The sequence below is a fragment of the Bombus terrestris genome, chromosome 7, assembly GCF_910591885.1.
Source record: "Bombus terrestris chromosome 7, iyBomTerr1.2, whole genome shotgun sequence".
NCBI lineage: Eukaryota > Metazoa > Arthropoda > Insecta > Hymenoptera > Apidae > Bombus > Bombus terrestris.
The window spans coordinates 19,492,893-19,515,849 of NC_063275.1; the positions used below are offsets into that span (position 1 = coordinate 19,492,893).

The 22,957-nt window shown below is 37.5% G+C and overlaps 1 protein-coding gene and 1 long non-coding RNA gene across 2 annotated transcripts in view; one reads left to right on the forward strand and one right to left on the reverse strand.

The window, feature by feature from the left end:
* LOC100652120 (protein cortex) overlaps window positions 1–22,957 on the forward strand; it is a 249,914-nt gene that overhangs the window by 111,688 nt on the left and 115,269 nt on the right. The window lies entirely within an intron of this gene.
* LOC125385363 overlaps window positions 1–22,957 on the reverse strand; it is a 40,009-nt gene that overhangs the window by 4,604 nt on the left and 12,448 nt on the right. The window contains exon 2 of the long non-coding RNA XR_007224512.1: window positions 1,021–1,069. This is a non-coding gene — a long non-coding RNA (uncharacterized LOC125385363). The remainder of the gene's footprint in view (window positions 1–1,020; window positions 1,070–22,957) is intronic.

The window sequence follows — 22,957 nt, forward strand, 5'->3', positions numbered from 1 at the left end:
ATCCGTGTCAGTCGGTGGATTACCGACTTCCTTAGAAAGTAGAAGAAAACGTTGATAACACCGTGCGATACGAATCTTGATCAGCGATATCCACTGGGTGATCTTTGTGGAAATTCTCGGCCCGATCACCAGAATTGCTTCGTTGTTCTCGGTTTTTGGAAAGCACTATTCTTTTATAAAAATGAGGTACTAAGTGAGGACGAAAAATTTTAGGAAGTCATATCCAGCGTTAGTTTCATTTTTACGATACGCCGTTTTATCAGCTAGTTCTTCTGTATTTCACGTTCTTCTGTTAATGGATCTGTGTTTTAAAGAAAATGTAGAAAATTTTAGTTACAATCTTACAAATTTTTAATACAAAGCGTCGTACCGATTAAACGTTAAAAGATAGACGAGAGTGTTATTAACACCTCGTCAGTGTTTCGCCTGTATTTTCTTTCACCAATCCTACTATTGGCTCAAAATGGATGATGCAGATATCATTTGCTCGACTTCAATAAATTGTTGACGATGAAGCTTCTTAAGATAACAGAAGTCTAAATCGCTATATTTTTGTTAACTCGTATATTTTATGAAACACACAGGGACATTCAGATTTTTGTTCAATAGCGTATAGAATTATTAAATTTCATAATTCCGAATAATTATAAAATGTTGTTACACCTAAAATTGATAATACTCGAGAAAGTAAAATTACATGTATCATTTTCTGAGAATTCTCTGAGCTCTGGCTTATACTCTTTCGGATCACCCTGTATAGAATATGCACGCTTCAGGTAGCCAATGGCTTCGAACATTTAACTATAATTCCTATGATAATCTCGGCTATTATCGGGGCTCGTTTGAGTACTTTTTGCTCGACACGGGCTAGCCATACTCGCGTTACCCATGTGATGGCCTATCTCCGCCTCTCAGTCTCGCGAAAAAAGACAAGGACAAATCGCAGAAAAAATTCCATAATCGCTCCATAATTTTTCACCGGCGACAGCGGTTTAAGGTCTGCACCGTCCACTGACTCACCTCGATTATGCCCGCCGATTCTGCTGCCCGCCAGGCCAATTTCACGTATCTGAAACAAAAACAGAACGAATGTCAACGACTGCCGACTACTGTCAACGGTGCAAGGATAACGCGTCACTTGAGACTACATACGGTCCAGCGTAAGGTGCAATTAGCTCCGATCGTTGACATTTAAATACGCGAGGAAATCTCAAGGAATCGTTCGAATGGTATTTTATTTTTATTTCTACGCTACACAGTTTAGGTACACGATATCGCTGATATTTTTGATATTTTTATTGCCGCATTATTGCGTTATTTCTTGTTATCTTTCTAATTTTCTACAAAATTGAGCGTTCGTAATCAAGAAATCTTCTACTGCATCGACTATTAATCATTAACTATTGTCTGTTACCTGATTACTTGCTTCATTTTTGTTTCAATATCATTACTTAGCTATTCTATTGCTTCTACATTCATTTCTCTATAAAATTTCCCAGAAAACAGTTCCCTTGTTCCTTCTAATTATTTAATATAATTCTTTATAGTATTTCTCTAATTATCTAAACTACTGTACAGTATTGAATACAAAACGGAGAAAAAGGAGATGAACTATATGTATATCGGTTTATCAGTAGAGTAATGGAAATTCAATTTTTCGATAAATCGGCTCCTCGTAGAAAATTGCTAATAACTCGTCCTTTAAATAACCCTAAGTAGAAAACTTATCCATAAATCAGACAATGTAGCGTCTAATTGGTACTAAAATCTGCTTTCCATCGTCCTAACATCCTACAAATCAGCTTACGAACGAAACTAATTTCATGTACCTCGACCGTCAGATAATCAACTTCCTGCGAATAGCCATACGCGCATAAACATATAAATACATATAAATACATCGTTAAACGCTTTACTATACCCATGTTACGAGACGAAACTGCGACATTGTTCAACATCGCTAAAGCCCCTAACACCGTGCAGAATAACCATTTTGAAAACAGCATCTCCTAAACGAGCCAAACCAACCGTCCAGACACTTTATTCTCACCAGCTTCTTCGAAGCGTTGAACGGCGGCAAAATCCTAATAATGGCATCGTCCAATCTGAAAAATCGTTCTCTCGGATACGTAGTACGCAACAGCAACGTATCACGCACGAGGCGCAGCGTTCAAAGTGTAGGAGCATAAACTCATAGCAATCATACGTGAACGCCCACGCTCGGCCACGGAGAGCTGACCGCTAGAGCGGCCGATGTCCATAATGCGTTCTCCCCTGTGTCCAGCCTCGGCACGACCATCTCTCCGTGCAGCACATGCGCTCTTTTCTTCCCTCCGCCTTCCTTGCCCGTATTTTATTACGCTCGCAAGAGCACCTATGTATCGGCGATTTTAATCGGCCAGCCTCGCGGTATTACAATCAAGAACCGACGACGCAGATACGGCTCGCCACGGTAGATGCATGAATTTTAATGTTATTCCCCTTATTAACTCCCGATGCTACGCTTGCACCTATCTGCGCGGTCTAAGTTGCTACCAAGAAAGTAGACTTCTATTTGATAGGTAGCGTTTCGGGTTTTTTTTGCAATAGTTTGGCCATTGCTGTTTGACGGTGGTTGGAAACGTCGTGAAAATTTTCTACGTTTTTCATCCGTTTGGTAAAACTGAGAGACACCAGGGAACTTTAGTAACAAGGTTTATTAACCTATTTATATGTTCAGATGGTGTACACATAAATGACAATTTGTATTTTTCTCCTTTGTCTTCGTCTCGCAGCTCGTATTCCTTTCAGCGTATTCCGCGTGCGTTGTTTTCATGTTCTCGTCGCTTTCATAAACAATTTGAAATTTTGCTTTCGGATAGAACAATACAATGATCAGAACTGACGACATGTTGCAGCAGTAAATTAAACGAATCGAACAACTTATGTAACTGCTGCATATGCTTGGTGGTATACGTATTTATTAATCATTTGAACACAGAAGTGGAAGACACGTGGTATATTGCAAGAGATTTGAACATTCCTCAAAATATAAGAACCTTTACAACTTTCCAAAATGCGACGCCTTGAAATAATGTTAATCGGGTCGTTTAAAAAATTCGACTTCGATTTCTCGCCCGATCTCGAGGAAACAAACTCGAACGTCTACTGAGTCGATCTATTCAACGGCGGATGCTACGCGCATAAAATCGAACGAGACGAGATCGACGGCTACGTGGAAGGGTTAACAAAGGTTAATCATCCATCGAGAGTGTTACACCGTTAGGTAGAAATGTTATATTCAATTTTTCCGTCGCGGTCACTGAAACGAAATCGCGTTCAGAATTTGTCTCGTAGCTGGACGCTGTTCCGCGGACAGATATTTATGATCGAGTTGAGCGAAGCGAGACGCTTGAGAGGCTGTTGAATCGAATCAGAAAATTCAAATTACATCCATTGCAACGGAGCAGACACGCGTGGAAGGGCACGAACGATTTCTGCATTTTCATATCGCGTCTCTCGGTCCTGCTTTCTCGCCTGGCGCTCGTAGATTCTTGGCGCTGACGATCGACAATGGTATGCCGATGATGAGCGATATTGCTCGCTCGAGCGAGAAATCGTTCGGGTTTCCAGCGCACGACGGCTTAGTGACTTTACGATATCAGCGTACAGAACGATGAAACTTACGAGATCGAGAAAATCCGGCTGTTCGAGCGCACTCGCGGAACAATCGCGTGCACGCCGTTGCAAGGTGACTTCAATGCGCTCTAAGAGATGCACGTTGCTTCGTGGAGTAATTGGAACTTTCATGGTGATTTTGCGTGTTTATGGTTTCAGCTGGTAGATCGATTTAAACGTTCGCGATACGATGTGAATATTTCGATAAATTTGAACTTTTACAAAATGATTCTACCTTTAAATAATTTCAAGGTATGCAGAGATAGTTCTTTTTTTTTGAGAAGATATTCATCTATAAATTAGTTTCGTGTAAATTTGGAAGAGTTAATGCGTGTAGTAAATAAGTTTCGTTTGAGTTTAGTACTTGAAAATTTAATTTTTCGTGAATTTCCATAGAATCTCATGTATGCGATAAGAAATAACTCTTTTGTGAAAGAGCCTGTATTACACACTAAAAGAAAATGCATTAGATCATTGTATTCTCATAGGTATCGCAGACACATGTATATGTGTGTAAATCTTCAAACTGTGTATACATTTTTTAAATAACAGAAATATTTAAACGTAATTTTCATGCTTCTTACGCAAGTTATACTTAGCATATATGCTAATTGAAATATCTTCGTTTCATATAATTTGATTAGAGAATGTTTAACGCTACTATTACAGGCTCGTATTAAATACTTTTTAGCTCTTATTCTGCATTTATCCTGTGCCATTATTTGATCTTAATCGCAAGATCTTTATTTTTTAAAATAATAAGCATATTTGAACTCGACTCGAAAGTTCTTCTGATTACACCCTACGTTATACCAGATGAAATATCCACGCTTCATAAAATTTTATTGGGAAATGTTTAATACTGTCATTATGAATGGTTAAAAGTACTCAGTACTCCTACCAAACATTTTCTATCTCTTAAGTTATATTTACTCTGTATCGTTATTTGATTATAATCTCAAGCTACTAGTTGCAACGAACACTTTACAATTTTATTAAATTACTTACTGATTAACCCGTTGAAGGTAGCAATTTACTAATATAAATTCCTTTGAATTGGAAAATAAAGATACATCAGATATATGAAATTAATATTGACATTTCTTGATAATAATTGCTCCATAAATATTTATCAAATAATGTTAATCCTAGATCAAGATACTACATACTCTTTCGCTTTTTATGAATGTAAATTTTCATATACTACTACTACTTTTTCAAACGTTGGATGATTCGTTAGTAGTGTTTTCCTCAAAAACAATATTAACTTCCCAATAACTAAATTCAAACTCATGAAGATGGCTCATATTTCTATTTCTATTCATATTTATCGTACAGCTGTACAAAGAATGTACTGAAAATCTTCCACTACTATTATATTTCAAACTAAGTATACACCAAATAAAGAAATATAAATCGACATTGAATTTTATACTCTGTTATATAATTAGATCCTCTCGCAGGCAATTGATATATCAAAATACAATCTACACGAAGAAACTGAAACATTGAAATGGATATTTCATATCTTACAACCTGATACATTCTACGATCCCTTCAATGTTCTTGCAACAATAACTATCTTTCTTCCCTGGAAAACGCATTTGCATTTAGAATTACTCCAACAGGAACCATTAATTCATTTCCCCTTTCTCTCGACGCATGCATCAATATCTCAATCCCCAGTGTCTACAAACGAGCCGTACGGATTAAACCGAAGCCGAGCATAATTGAGACATCGGTATCCGCATAGTCCGTAAATTTTCGCGGTTCCGTTGACCAATGCATTATGCATAACGCCAATTCGATTGGCCGTATTCGCGTTCAGAGAAAGTACCGGCGTCCGCCCTGTTACTTATTCACCACGTGTAAAGTAGTAAATTAGACGCAACACTTGTTTCGAATTATCCGGCTTGTAACACGCCTTCTACAATAAGGATCGCCGATCGTTCCGCGTCGACTCACGTTGAAATATCGTTCTCATGGTGCGCTTGTTTTAATTTTAGCCAACGATTCTCAGTCGTTTTGATCGCAGGAAAATCGAAGGACAGAGAGGAAGAAGGGAAGCAGCGGGCGCGTCAAATATCGACACGCTTGTTGGAACGTGGGGTAATCGGGAAACGTGTCGACGGTGATTGAAAATTTGTGTCCAGTGAAAAGTCGTGCTATACTGGCCATAGCGTGGCGTAGACACTGTACGGTGGGTTTTATGTAGGACACTCTGTGTCGGACGTTGCGACAATTTAACTTCACTCGTTTCGCTCGAAAAAGATTTGTGTACAACGCACTGTACGAAATAATTTTCCACTTGGAAATTTCATAGATATTTTTCGTCGAAGAATGAAACAGAAAGAAGGTTGAAAAATCGTACTGACGATAATTAAAATACGATTGACGATAACATCAAGAAGTATCAAATTGTTAGTATATTGTTGATGTATACGGAACGTTTCTTTGAAGTTCGAATTTGGCGCGTTGATATCTATATTGAATTTCGTTCTATCGTTGATTCTCAACCTTATTAAATGTACAAGAAACTTATTGTAAATCGCGTATATTTAATGTTAAGAAGATTCATGACAACAGTATGAAACTTTACGTCTGTGACTTTGATGGATAAACAGAATATTTGCGTGATCTTTTATGGGAATTTAAATTTTGGAAAAACGCTTTTCTGAAAGCACGAATTTGACATTTGAGGAGCATTAAAGATATTTCCTATTTTACTTAAACAATCTTTTAATATACCGATTAATTTAGAAATGTCGGATGTTCCCTCAATCTGTTTGAACGTTAACAAATTTTCATGTCGCTTCTTGCGTCTCAGTTCGATCGTGTACTTCTTGAAAAGTGAAAGGAACGGATATTACAACATTTCGAAATTATTATATTATGACAAAAGAAAGAATTTTACTTTGCTATCTCGCGAATATTTTTTGTCACATTCGTTTTAAAGCCTCTTTTACTTGTTTCGTTCTCCCTTTCTTTCATAACTAATTGTAAGATTTAAAGAATGTTGATAAGTAGGTACTACTACTTCCTTTAAAGATTTCACGTGGTAAATGCACAAGAGATCATTATAGTAATTACTAGGCTTACGGATAATAATATATATTAAAGTTGTACGGTGGAATAGAGTTTACATAAGTATTTCATAAGTTTGTGTTAATAGCTTCTACCCTCTTACTGCTATTTTCTCTTGGTAAAAGTTCAGTTATCCGTAAAAATTCATTTTATGTTTATCTTTATTCCTCAAATAAAGCGAAATAAATTTCCCTAAACTTTATTTCGAGATCGAATCAAATTAAAATGATTCAAATATATCAGCCTATTAATATCTTTAATTTAATCACTACTATTATATGTTTGTATATTTATGAAAAATTTAATAATGTAAAAATGCATCCAAAATGCATCCAAAAGAATATAAAATATCCAAAGAATAGTATTTGTTATGATATTTAGAATGTGTGATTTAGAATTTCTGTGTCATATCTTTAACCCTGATAATTTTGACGTTATTTATCGCAAAACTAAATTATTATTTCAACAATATCCCATGTACAAACGTGTGCCGTAAATAATTTTCCTGTAACTCTAGCAATTTTCATGAAATCGTATTGCGAAATCCAATTGTTTCTTTCAGAAACAGAACAGAACAGAAACAAAGAAGTTCAATAGGTTTGACAGATTGAAACCATTCGTATTTCTGATATTATGATAAAGATTAACTTTAAAACGATTATCGCGAGAGCGATTCGGAAAAAAGATTCTCTGTATTTTCTTTTTAACGGTGTATTTACGATAACTATGAAAATATTGTTAACATCAGCAAGTCATGCATATCGCATAAAGAATATACGAGTCTATCACGTAACGCTAGAAAGAGTAAAGACAGGCTACCATTATCCACAGAATCGTGTAAATTAAACCCGCCACCAGCATCACCACCTTCCACTCTAACATCCTGTCCCGGTTTTCTCACCCGACACCTCAGCGTTCACAAGGAAGTCCCGCAGGGGATCGCACCGACGCGGAAACAATAAATGCAGGTTTATTTATTAACGTGTGCAAGCTCTTGGATCCATGGAATTTTTAATGGGCGATTCGCAAGGCGTACCACGACCACTTCGCTTTCGTTTTCATCGAGATAGATGTTTATCGGCAGTCGGATTAGATTACCGCCTATAAAGTGTCGGGATCAGCGTGGAAGTAAGGCGCAACGAGTTGGAACAATTGGAGCAAAATGAGGGATCGTTGCGCGAGAAAATGTGTGCCGGGTTCACGAGAGAAAGACGGGAAAACAAATTGTCGTTATAGTTCTTAACTATCCTACCTCCATTAGTTTGTAAACTGAGAAAACTCGGTTTAATATTGTAGTAGTATGTTAGCGGGGAAGAACGTGTGAGAAGATCGAAAGTTTCTGTTTTAATGTTACGTAATTCGACAGACAAACGAGTATTAAATATGAAAATAAATTGTCAATTTTCTTAATCTTCGTTTAGATTTAATACTAGAGGAAAGGTCGTTGGAAAAGAGGGTCATTCTGAAAGATGATCAGAAAATTCCATTGATCGAACATTTGTGTCTCTGTATTAGCTCGGATATGACAGGTTCTACCGTAATATCTTTTCTAGCGAATTATGAACTTATTGCCCGTTTCTATTATTTCCGATTGCTTGGTGTGGCTATCGTCAGCCGTTTGAAGGGAAAACCGATATAAAATAAATCAAAATATTTGTTTCCGATTATACGTGTATAAAAATTCCTTTGCGCTCATTATTCGCGATAATTAAACTTCGACGTTCCGAAGATCCTCTCGCATTCGTTTAAAAAATAAAGTTAGAAGAATCTAAAGCTGGGGCGACGAAACGCAGTGCAGAGAGTTGATTGTAAAATTGCGAGAGACAGAGAAGGAACAGGAATAGGAATAGCAACGAAGCAAGGCTTGAGTACATATGCCGGGATCGATCGATCTACGAGGCCTTTTAACGAGAAGAAACGTAAGTCAACGACAGAGCACAGCATGCATATTGCACTGCGCGCCTTAGTTGGACTTTATGGGAACGCTCGCAGGCCGGAAGAAAATCCCCGGTTCGGTTTTTCATGCGTTGATAAAACGAGAAGCAAAGAGGGATCGCGAGCGTGGTAATAGAAACGATCGAGACCGTAAATCCTCGTTTGAGGAAGAAAGGGAGGCGAGGGATGATTGACTGACCGACGGTACTCCTGGTGCAATCACGCCGGACGGCCCCATGGAACGAGAGGCTACCGTTAAAGGGAAATTTTTCACGTCGATCGTATGATTGTTCCTGTTGCTCCTGGCTTTGTGGAGTATGGAATGCGCGAAAGAGATTGCCGCCTGAATCCCCAGTTTCGTTCTTCATCGCATTGTATTTGACGAGTTTTGTGGCTCGTGATTGTTATTGGATTGCAGGAAATGGTTTAAAGGAGGAAGAACACGGTTACGTAAAAGTAATTAAAATGTGAATGATGGGTTTTATAAAATTAGCTCTCGTTTTTTTTTTTCTTTTTCTTTTTCTTTCTTCTGTTGCGATTGGATGAAACGTTGCATCGAACGAGGGTATTGTAAAATTGTACCCCGTGTAGCATGGATTTGTGTATCAATGAATTTTATACAAAGATCTTGCGCGAGAATATCTAGAATATATTATAGAAATTGTCTTCTATTTTTAACAGTTTTATGATTACAGAGGAAAGGCAACTTGCGAATAAGAAATCGTTGAATTCCTTTTCGAAGACTTCCTCGCGAACCAAGAAAATAATAATTAACCGTCTCGATCAAAGCTCGATCAACTGCCTTCTACAAAACTAATTCTCATAGCGATTAACCTACAGTTCGAACGTTGTCATACAGCAATATGCAAATAAATCTGCATCGTTCATAGAGTCGTCAGAGGAAAATTAAACGTTAAATCGAATTTCCAACCATTCCCATCAAACGATCAATTCGCAGAAACCCGTATGGGTTAACAAAAATCGAGCAATCTCTGATCTGATTTTGATCTCAGGCCGATCGACCAAGACAATTAATACCCGAATCACGTTATACGTCCCATAATTAAATTTGGTCCCGCGATAAATGACTGGAATCGGCGGAACCGGTCGGCGACTCGTCTCTCACCATTGCGTCGCGTCCAACTGGCGGTCCAAGGATTCCACCCTGGATTGAGTCGGTGATGTAGACGATTTCAGTTTGTTAAAGAGACCCTGGAGGTGAAAAAACGACGAGTCTGGAGAGTCCCGCGGTAGGCGTCCGCGTCGCGTATTTGGCGCGCGGCCGACGCGTAAAAACGGAAGTGGTCCGGTTTCGTGATTCCAGACGGCAGCACACGGCAGAAAAAGGACTTGAGCCGCGGCAGCCAGGTGTCACATTCCATTGGTCGGTCTACCTGGTCTGAAATCCATTTTGGTCGGCCGTCAGCTTCCCTGACGATTATTGGCCAGAATAAATTAAGTCGCTTCTCCTTCCCCCTATCTATATCTTGCTCCCTTCCTCTTTCCTCTTCGTTCTCTCTTCGTGACGACTCGAAATCGCGGAATGCCACACCGTGTAATTACCAATTTAAGTTTTTCTCCCTGCTGTCCCGAGACTTGCGAATCGCTTTCGAATGTATGCATAGGTATCGTTCATTTGAATTATATATATTATTAAACCGTTTCGCCTCTACGGCGCGGCGTCAAAACTCTTGGTGGAATCGTTCGTGACGAAGGTGAAACGAGCGGTCGTTTTGTAGACTGCAACTTCCTTTTATGGAAGAACGAGTCTGGTTTGTAGAGCATATTAGCGAGGTAGTATCCGTGAGAATGTCTTTTGTTGGCTGCAGAATGAAGATGTTGCTTATGAGTGATTCGAGAATTAACAGATTAATTTTTTTCTGTTAAAAAAGAAAGAAAGGTTTCTTACATATATATAAATATTATTCGTCTTTTTAATTGTAACGTTTAATTGATTGTGATTTATTATGTACAATAGATGAGAGTTTCATTTGTATATATTAGAAAGTGAGAATTACATTCTATTTATGTTTTTATAATAAGTGGACGATCCTATAATTTTCTAATGTTAACTAATTAAATTGCGAACTTCAGTTCGCCTTTTCATAGTAATAGGAATTTTTTCCTCCGCTAAACAAACCACGTAAGTATGTTTCGTCTTAACGACACAGTATCATTTCAGATATCATTGAATCGAAAAATATTATATATATTCCTATTTAGTTTATGAACCACACGTTTTTTATTTTTAATTGAACTACACATAAGAAGAAGAAAGCGATTTTCCATCAATCGTAATTGTGCACGAGGTATAACAGCTTTCCATTTTGACACTTCTTTACTTTCTCGTTTTCGCTGTATAAATTGGGAGCAGTGAAAAATATTAATCGTTTTAATCTATTAAATTTCCCACATCGTTCAATTTCAAACATCGTTCATCGTCATACTTTATCAAACCACAGTAGACAAATCATTTTCCTATATTATTCCAACTGTTTCACTGAAAATTACACGTAAGAATTTCCAGTACCTATATGTTTCATCAACATATCAAAGCGAGGCTGGAAAGAGGCTAAGCAGCTCTTTCTTCACGGGTAATTTGCGCGTTAATGAAATCGAGGCATAGAACACGGCTGAATGGTACAGTTGCCAACACCTGGTTCGAAGTTACTTCTATCGAGTTCCTCGTCGCTTAGTAGCAAATAAACATCCACCTGGTGAATGTTGTACAAAGTTGAAACTGCGTTCCTTCAGGCCCTTTCCAATGTAGGCCAACATGCAAATTCGTCCAGGCCGTTTTCCTAAGTCACGCAAAGACGTATCTAACCGTCGGCATCACGCGCTTTTTACGAGACACATTTCGCGACATCGAGACGTCTTTGTTTTCACTGACATGAATGGAACTGTGAAACGGGTGATTAATTATTGAATTAACAATTTCTGTGATTTTCATATTTTATGAGAATACGTTGAATATAGACATTGTTGAAATTAAGGAAAATTTCGTTGTTCGTAATGGTACTTCAAACATTTGTGCCATCGATACGCTGTCGATATTGTTGGTTTTGCAACTATCGAAAATACACGAGTGAAATTTGTCAATTTGCCTAGTAGAACGTGTTCGTAATTGTTTCAGTATCATATTTACCTAACTTTTTTGCTCGTACGTATTGATCCTGCGCTTCTTATAGCTGATTAGCAATCATTGTCCGCAAGTGGCTACAGTGGAGAATGTGTCTTTGAAATTCCTATCTGCAGCGCCTCTGGACACGTGTCCATCGAGGTGTGTCCACTTTTATTGTCACAGAGAGTGCGTAGGCTCGACCGCGGTCCGCTGATTTCTCTATCTAATAATTCTTCGAGGTTGTTCTTGGGTCACCCTGTACACTCTAGATGACACAGATAGCGCGAGTGAAACACAGAATGCTGTCGCCTCTTGTACACCTGTAGATCGAATCAGATAAACGCGTTTGGGAACGGACAGGTTTACCGAAAATCCGATCACTACGTGGCGACACTTTCTTTTAATATCGTAGAACGTGCACCGATAATGAGATATTTATCGCGTTTTATAGACAATAAGTCTTTTGCTTTTTGAATATATATTCAAATTTAATCCATATCATTTATTTTATTTTTGTTTGTTTATTATACTTATTATTCAATGGTACCGGCGTAATTAAAAAAATTGGTAAAAAATTATTACACCGTGTTTTATTAATAATTTATTTTAAATACTTCAAAAAGATGCAATCTACTGATAATTTTAGAAATACTTCTTAAGCAATGAAACATTCTTATTACACCGTTGGATCTAATTTGAGATTAGAGGGAAGTTAAATTAATTTCCTATAAGTAAAGTCACTTTCCACGTAATTTATTTCAAATCACGCTAGCTATTTCCGTCGAAAGTTGATTATATCTACATACATGGATTGCTGTTAATAGCCATCTTCGTAATTCATTTCGTACAAAATTACTACTAACAATTTGCAACTTATTTCTAATGATGCGAACGAATAAGTTACCCTTATCTTGTTAAGGATATCTTAACAGGGAATACTACATTTCTTTCTTCCTGCATACTTTGCAATCCACATACTCAAAATCTACCCAGACAGAGAGATCTAATTAAAATTTAATTTTCAAAATACTTCTCTTTTAGAATATTTTTAAATATTACTACTAACATAGCTAATGATTATACTTGGTGACAATACTTTGTCAAAATATATATTAAATATATATTATAATATATATTATAGCAAAATATATATTAGATTGTCCGAAAAGTTTCTTTCGTTTCATAAGGTGACAATAGATGAACAACAATTTCTGTTTTATATTATTTTATTGAAATAGGTGTGCTCCATTTCGTTCTGTTTCTATTATTATGTTCGTGTATAATTCAATAAACTAATGTAAAACAAAAAACATTGTGCGTCTATTATTTATTTATGAAACGAAAGAAACATTTCGGACAACCATACATGCAATAAATATCTCGCAATCTCTATGTACATTTTCAGAACGTCAGAAAATTCGCAAAACGTTTCACGTAACACACGCGATATACACGTCAAAGTTTTCTGTGCCAAATCTTCGAATATTCTCGTAGCCACTTCAAGCGCATTAAAATCAATAAACTATCAATTTGCTCACGTTACCAAATAAATACAAAAGAAGAAACACCTATAGGTACGTGAGAATCCAATGATCATCAAACCCTGAGTAATTCGCTAGCAATCTCTTTTCTTCTGGCTGCAATGTCCGCGATCAAGATGATTAATAGAGAATCCTTAGCGCGTTGGCGGCAGGGCGCGAGCCGAACGTCTTTATCGGTGGGATATCTGTGGCCCGTTCACAGTAAAAAGTGCAGAACCGTCGGTTGACAAATTAAAACAGTGTGGCGTCCTGCTGCCGGTTCCTGCGCCCCGCTGTGAACTCCCTTTCGCTGGCTTCTTTCCATCGTGGCCGTACGCTTCCTTGTTCTTGTTCCGCTCGCGGTTTTTTCGCAGACGCCAGAAAAAGGACAGGCGCGAGCAGATCGGATGCCAGCACAATGGGACCAGTGACAGGGCCATGAATCAATGGCGACTGGTCGAGCAGCAGGAATCGAAGAGGAGCGGCGGGTTCGTGCGCGCGATTCAAATGACTTAATTGCGCGAGAATTATGCCGTCCCGGTCCGAATCGACCGGCCAGCGGATCCGATCCGCTCGCGTGCTCCGCGCGAAACACCGATAATCGCCACGGACGCATCCTTCTTTATAGTCCTTAGGCTACGGTTATCTCTTGCTGATCGAATGCCAACGGCTACAACGCGAGCTATTGACCGTGACCGATCGTGGTTTTTGCCACTCGCTCGTTTATGCACGACGATCCCGTGATACTCTGCGAACCATTTTGCCTCGCCAGTGCTCCTTTTCCTTCTATCAAGTTACACGGACGCTCGCTATTTTGTATCGGAAGTTACAGTGGAACGATGGTTACCTTTCTGTGCTTCTTTTGCTTTTTTATGCGGCTATTAGCGGCTATTATTATTTTGCGTATTTCGTGGTTGTACTTTCAGACGTCAGACGTCTTTGGATTAAGTTTGAATATTATAAGAGCGTAATATTTTGGTCTACGCAGCAAATTTTGAGAATTATCTTCCCTACTCGGTAAAAGTTTCGCAGCGTGTATTCATATTGCGTGTAATAAATATTGTATAGAGTATTAAGTGAAGTAGCGTTTCATTATATCTTTATCTAATCTCTTCTTGATTTAATTCTCTTTTGTGTAGCGGTACAAATGAGTTTTTTTTAAATGTAGATAACAGTGTTTTTAATATTTAATGTTTTTGAGCAGCTTGCTTCAAGGTGAATGTATATACTTATTTAGATTCCTATGTTGGACGAATTAGCCTGTGACTCATATATTTTGTTGTTACAATTGTGTTTTGATCGATTGTTATTAAATGATAAAAGGCTTATTATCACGTACCACACATGTGTAACAGATGTAGTTATATCTTAATGTTATTTACGATAACATTAAACAATTCGATGGAAATGCAGAATTTTGGCAATAAATAAATAACCATAAGAAATTTCTCAAGGTAGAAAATACGTCTTCAGATGAAAAATTAACGTATCATTATTAGACAAACGATCGACTAATTGAAGAACATAGAATCATACCTTAGATTTGATTACATCAACCATCGAAATCATAAGCTGCAGTAATCGCCTGCATGAGTAATCAACATGAAAATATGTTATAATAGAAAGCTTTTGCGAATGATATATTATATCTCGGAATAACGTCTAACGTTTACTTCTCGGTCTCCATTGTTCATATATCTATATACTTGATCGTAACTAATATTCTTCATATTTCTTGTAACGTGTGAGAACTACCACGACCTGTCTATGTATCATCGTTCGTAATTTATTTCTATTTTATTCGAAATAAAATATAATATCGAGGCTTGAAGATCATCTAAAAGAGAATCTTTCCTTCTTGGAGAACGAGTGCTCGGAAGAAGTTGCAGTTGAAACGAGCCTACCTGTTCTCATTTTACGCTACTTTTTGCAATTAACATTATGATCTGCCGTGATCTGACGGGGCTTAGACCGCAGGTTAGTGCCGTTCAGCAGACCTTCAGGGCAGAGCTGAGAGCAAAGTAATCGCGGACTAGCGATGTCACATGCATTAAAGCGCAGCAGGGTAGAGACGCTTGAGGTAGGAGTCGATATTACACGGCTCGTAAACCATAAGAGCGTGTGTGTTATTCAGCGTTTACTGTTCGGTTGAGAAACTAATTATTATAAAGAAATATTATCGTGTAAGTGAATCGCAAAGATCCGACTTTAAATGTGCAGAAAGATGTAAAAATCGTGTCTCCACGGTTTCTGTTACGTAATTCTTCTTCGAGGCATAATTCTCCTTTTTAAGACGACCGATTGTTACTACGTACATACGTACGTAATACACGCATCGTTGCCCGCCGATTTGTTTACGCCCGGGCAAAGCTAACACGCTGTCCGTACGATAGACAACGACTGAATGGCACTGCTGTAGGTAGTGTGCGTTGAACGTTCTGTGGCGGCTAGATCTTGTTACGATGTGGAAAACATCGGCAGTAGGTACGTGCATATTTGCATAAATTAACGAGGGAGCAAAATACGGTCTCATCGAAATATCATTCTTTTTAGAAATTCCTTCCTTCGAAGAAGCAACCTGTTGAAACCGGTAATCTGCATCGCGATATCTTGTTGCTTTCGTTCGAACTGATTAATCTTCCTTAGGAAGATGGATGATATATGTATGTTCATTGGATAAAATTCTTATCGTTGCTTGATAAATTAGATTCGAATAATTTTATTTACGCTGTAAGCTATGTATATTTAAGTTTGATTAAGTGTATTGCTACGAAAGAATTTTATATTATTGAAGGATTACTTTACATACTTACAGAGACCAGGGTATAATCGTGCGCTATACCAGTCGAGCAACTACGAAAGAATAATCACATCTTTTATTACAATCATCGTAGAATATTATGATAAAAAATCTGTTTCAGAAAGTTAACATGCAACATGGAATTTGCGATAATTGTTTACAAAATATCGTTGTTTCGATAATTTAATGCTTAAAGTAAAACACTGTGGATCAAAACCACGTCTGAGTCACCAAATTCTCAGAACGTTTCAACACACGCAAGCCGTAACTAGGTAAATAAATCTTCGTCAGAAGACATTCGCAAGAGTCAAGCTTTCAACGAGCAACACTTTCCAGCCCCGATAGATTTCATAACTTCATTTCAAACTATAAAGTATTAAAAATTACGTACACGAGCCTGACGCGGTAATCACTTGCACTCGAATAAACTCCTTATTCTATCACTGCTCGAAGTCAGTCAATTATTACGTTCCAGTTAAATCCAACAATCCTGACGAGTGCAAGTTATTCAAATACCTCGAAACAGCTATTACGGAAAACTCAGCAACGCTAGCGCTTGATAAATTCTTAAAACGAAAGAAAAAAAGAAAAAATCTCAACAAACGCGCTGAACTACGCAATTTCGTATTGTACGCAATTTCTTCGCGTTCCTTCTGTCCGTTCGATGGGCCGTTTGTTGCGCGGAGCTTTTACTCAATAAGGCGGGTTTTTCAGCGCGATAGAGGTTGCATAACGTATGAGTCAATGGGAGCGAAACCGTCCTGGTCGGCCGTGTATGCACGACGGGCCACCCAGCCGGCACAGGGAACTTGTTCTACAATATCTTCCGTCACGGCGGTCTCCTTTATAAAATCACCTTCGATCGGGACAAACGCCAGCACGGCGAAGGCGATCCGTCGTAAACTCGAGCCAACCATTTTTCCTCCATATCCTTGCCAACAGCCGTGCACTTGTTCGTCGCTTCGCCAACGTGAATTCGTTCCCCTCCGTTATTATTCATCGATCTCGCGATTCCCGTGTACAGACCTTCGGAGCTTGTGCGCAGCTTGTTGAACGAGACGCGACGCGACGTTGCGCTTTCTGAAAGGAACTTGCTCGGGAGGACGTTCGTTAGTCCCTCGTGTCTTGGTACGAGATATGGGAACTTGTGAATGGAAATTTGGAACATATAACAAGACAGAGTTATTTGAGTCGCCTAAGTTTCCACATGTTAACGTACAGTCTTGTATTTGGTACGGAATAATTAAACTTGTCGTATATTGTGAAACAGCGTTGGTCTTTGATGTAATAACGAAACAATGAGAAAATATCACGTGCTTTGTATCCAATAAGAGAAAATATCAAAAACGAGAAAATGATTCGAACAATCTTTTGATAGAGTTATTTGAGTCAACATGTGTAAGAACGATTAAGATAAACGAATTATCGAGAATATCGACATTAGTTAAATAAGCTGTTCTTTTAATGAATAAAAGCATTTCTGTAGAAGCTACTATAATGCTAATACATATACGTAATTTCTTTCATTTGTGTATCGCGCAACTAATAACGAGCATCAAACACTTGGAAGACAAAATGAAACAAGATGTTAATTGTTCATCCAATCTGTCTGTAGAATCTTAAGTACAAATAGTTCACGTTCTAATCTTTGAACATTTACAATCCACATCTAATCCAAACCTACTCCTACCCCAATGTTAAAAATCTATATATTTCAATGAAATAAAAAGACAGTAACTCTTTAACTGCAAAGGTTCAACTTGGGGTGTTTTTCCATAATCAAATTCAATTTCCATCAAGGTGTTTGGCGTGCAACCTTGGTGGTAATTGAATTATTCTGAACGCCTATGGCGACCGCGAAACGAGCGGGTGAAAGAGAGCATTGAAAGTGGCGGCGGCAAACGGATCAGCAATTAAAGCTGCTCTCTACTCGATAATTCCTCGAACAAACATGAGCCACTCGTAAAAGTCAACGCGCCCTGTTCTTGTTTTATGCTTTACGGCTCTATGAAAGCGCCACAAGCGTTCGTGCGAGGTGAAAGATGTAAAATACGCTTCCGAGATTATTTTATTTCCGCACAATGCTATATCTTGGTCTCGTTTCACGACACCTAGCTTCCACATTATGCTCGCGATTCGCGTTTCACGAGAATATCCACAGCAGTGGTTTTACGACTACTGGCGAATTTTATGCCGAAGCGCATTGCAAAGCGTCGATTTCAAACTCTATAACCATTTACTCGATTTGAGTTAAACCACTGAATGGCGGAGTAGCGCTTCTGGAATGATATCGAGAGTTGTTTCGGTCGTTCATGTCTCAGCATGTAGAGTTGAACTTGATTGTTCGAGTTGATTTGTGTTCGTTTAGTTTGGTACTCTTCTGACGGTAATTTATTCGCTGCTTTCAATTTATTCGTGTTTCTTCTGCTTCTTCATGGTAGATTGTTAATTTAAATTTATGTTAGAACCAGATGGGGTGATTGGGTTATTAACATAAAATTAAAAATATATGGAAGTATATAATGAACGGTTAGTCGAGTCTAAATGTAAATATAAAACGTTTTATCATTTAAAAGTATTTTAACGAGATCATAAATAGTTTATAACGAGAAAGTAAAACGGACGATTCAATCGAAGGAACGTTTCACAACAACATATCGATATATATATATAAATATACTTATGTTTCTATTATCTGCAATAAATAATTTAATATAACGCAGGAAACAATTACACGAGTATATTAATAATATGTGAAGGTGTAAATTGACAAATCTATAAATATAGATTTTCAATGTCGAAGTGAGTAAATATATTAAAAAATTGGCTGAAGTAAGTGATTAGAAACCAGTGCATAAAAAAACGAAGTTATTATAATATATAGCACTTTAATTGTTATTGTAATAATAGAAAATAATGCTTAATATGTATGTATATCCTGAGATAATTGTCTAATAATGTCAATTTTATGGTAGCAAATTTTCCCATCTTATTGAAGTTGTTATATACACAATTGGCGCTTTTTGCAAGGAAACTTGAACACGAATCGGATAATAAAAAATACTAAATCACATATATTAATGGTGGGTCGACTTTTATTGTCGACGAATTTATTGAACCATAATTGCTAGTTAGATGTTGGAACTGGCATCTTTTATTGCTATCAGAGCAATTATCTGCAATTAGACAATTTACTGGTGAAGATGATCTTCACGGCGTCGAAGTCATATATGAATTATTCAAGATGATAATTTTCTCACTCGAAATTATATTTCATTCTACCAATCTGTTCACGAAGAAACATAAAATCGTCGTTTCAGTTTCTTGTCACGACAATTTTATTCATCCCTATCCCTAGAATATTCGGAATCAGCCAGCATAAAATTCTATCTATTAGCTTCGAAAACAAGAATACACGAAGAAGTCTGGTTTAAAAATTCCAGTTCCCTTTTTTCGAAATATAATACAATAAGAAATCGATCCAATATAATCGTAATACTTTGAGAACGTAACAGTAGCTATAATTATAAAAGACAGAAGTATGAAGTTAGAGTAGATCCTAGAGTTCATCCTAAATCCTTTCATTTCTATAACATGTTTCCCCAAAAGAATTATTAAATGATACTAAATATTTGATATAAGAAAAGTCATATAAGAATGAAATTAACCATCACGTTTCCTTATTTCCGAAAACCTGTACCCAAAACTATTATTTATCTCGCATAAAAATGAAATTAACGATAAAAACTTCCTTATGACAATCCGTTTTCTTATTACGAATCGATAAATAATAAGATCCAAAAATTCAAATAACAAACATTCCGTTCTACTATTAGAATCAAAGGTAGCTTTCTTTCCGAACGTGCTACCTGAATACGAGAAACTACGAAATGTGTCACTGTCAAAATATAATTTCGTAGTTCCATGGTTCGGTGTGCGTTTGGACCACCCAGTATAGGTTGTCGATGACGTCAGTGGAGTAGTGGAGAAGAAGGCATCGGTCAACGTCGTGGCACGAACATGCAAACTGACAGACACGACTCTATCAGTGATCGTAGACAGGATTCAACATCGTAAACCTCGGGCCCTCTCCATTCCTTGTCCCGCTTCCTCTTTCACTCATCCCATTCGTGTTCCCCGTTTCGCTTTCGTACGATTCAGGATCGTAAAACTTGGTTCCTCCTTTCATGGGTTTGCGGATACCCGTATACAGAGAAGAGTGATAACCCAGTGTTGGACGTGATCGTTTTGCCAGCCGGTATTTTTGTACCTCGTTTGCTCCAGTATTTCGATATTCACGTGGCTTCCTCGTTTCTATTCTCCTTCGTTCCTTTCGTTCAACCCTTTTGTCCGCAGATTGAAGCGTCGTTCTTTCAGAGATATCGAGAATGTCTCCATCGAATCTTGTCGCCACATGATGGTTCGTTGAAAATATTTAGGAAATATTCTTTGGAATATAATTCTTTGGAGGGTATAATTCTCCTTCAGGTTAATTTTAGATTGTTCCAAAGCTGTCTTAGGGGCTTAGAGCCCTTGTTTTATGTCTGAATCTTTTATAGGCTTCAGGTGAAAGGGGTTAAGGGTTCGAATACAAATTTTATTTGCCACTTTGTGTTGTTTTTATGTTGGCGTTTTGTTTGTGAATTATTGCTTTATAGATATCTGCGTTGAGAATAGATACATTTAGATAAATATGCGAAACTTGTCCGACGTAAGAGATATGTGTTTCACTGTACAAATTTATGTAGGTATCTCTATGAATTTAGTTAGTTTCAGAATGATTTATTCAATGTTACAAAACAGGAAAAAAACAGAGAGGCACGCAGGTATAAATACTAATTTATACCATATTTGGAAGATACATAGGAATTATAGGCTTCTGTTTATGTTTATTATTAAATCACAATATTGTGCAGATATCGTGTTACATAAACATTGACTGCTATTAAAAATATTCATATGTTGTAAGTAACATAGTGGCAGGAAAATGAAACATCTCATTGACTGCAATCTCCCGCGGAATTTACTACTCTCGTATCATGAGCATCCTCTGTGATTATTACGTGAAATTTCTGGTTGTCAACTTTCCGGGAATTCTTTTCATTACCTTGTTCATCAAACTACTTTTTTAATTACACCGTATCAAGACGAAGCCAGTCATTTTTGAAACCTTTCGCACGAAATAACGCGAGGATCTCAGAATCGATCGCTCGTGCAGCCGGCTATGTAAATATTCTCGTAAGAATACACTCGGTATCCTGGCACTTGATTATAAATTGCCGTCTAGAAAGTTACAGCGTGGTTTCCACGTTGCCTTTGAAAGATTATCAAGCACGGTAGAATTTTATCGTCGCACGTTCTTCGATGCATTTACATATATGCGGGTTAAAGAACTGGTTTTCCCAGGAAACTGGCGATTCGTCGCGTAACAAATTTCGCACTGGATTCTTTAAACACCTACGATTATCCTGCTTGGGATTAATGTTAATTTATAGTAAAAGATAATAAAACTGATTGACACGTTGCTAAGTTGAAATAAAAAATGTATCACGTTGCAGCGCTAAATACGGGGAATGCAGTAATTATAAATGACGGTAGAACTCCATTTATCTGGAGCAATAGAAACATTGTATTTGGTTTAGACAAGTAGATTCAGTCAGCGAGAGTTAGACACTCATAATAAAAATTTCTCGTCCCAATAGCGATCCGAATAAATAGAGTTGCACTGTAATGGAATTAAATTTAATTTCAACCTGCAACAAATTTTAAATTAATTAAAAAAGGTGTATACGCGTAAATATTTCAGAATTAAGCTATTACAAGATACCTACATCATACAAATACTAAATGAAACTACGAAATTTTAAACTCTGAACGTTTAATTAAAAATAAGAAGAAAGTTTTTAAAAGTTTCTGAGAATAACTTACGAAAAAATTACAAAGATAAAGCCAAATTTTGCTTGAAAATTTAGTTGAATAAAACATCCAATAAAAATTCAAAACGATATACGCGATTATAATTTGATTACGTGTAATATCCGCATTTTCATGTTCGCTGATAAACAACTTACTCGCTAGCTTTTCTCGGATCGTACGGATCTTATCGACGAAAGTGCTCGTACATATTTACATTGACAACGTCCCTTTTATTGCTATGCTACGATCTAAGAATAACGAGGCTGTTGCGCGAGATGGAAAAGATGGACATTGTAACAAGCCTGGTCGTACATGGCCCATCTCGGGTTTCAATTAATAAACGATAAACGCCTAGCGCTCAAATCCCATAAACAAACTTTACGAGGAATCATTTTCAGCCCACACGTTAACTACGACACGGCACAAACCTAATTGACGACCGTGGACGTGTCTATACCGGTGCCTATACGTTCGAACATTCGATATCTACACGGTGTTCATCAGTTGGAAATTTATCACTGATCACTGTGATCCCTTTTTATCGAGATTTCACTGTAGGCAACGAACTTTCACACGGATTCGTGACTGTCGTTAACGTGTCTCGATGGTGTTTTATGAATGACGTTAATTTGTACAGTGATTGAATAATCGAGGTACATTGACTCGCGTCTGGAAAATTGATGAAGTCTTAAAAGGGGATTCGTGCCTTTGTTGCGTGGGAATGATGGATCGCCTTGTCGATTCAGTGGTGGCTTCTACGTTTTCTATAGATGGTAAAAGTGGCGATAAATTGCGAGGTAAGAGATTTTGGAAACTCGAACGAAAAATGAAAGAATCGAAGGATATGTTTGTACTCATTCGTCGATCTTCAAGTACGTTACCTTATATGGAAATAAAAGATCTAGCAAGAATTGTATGGAA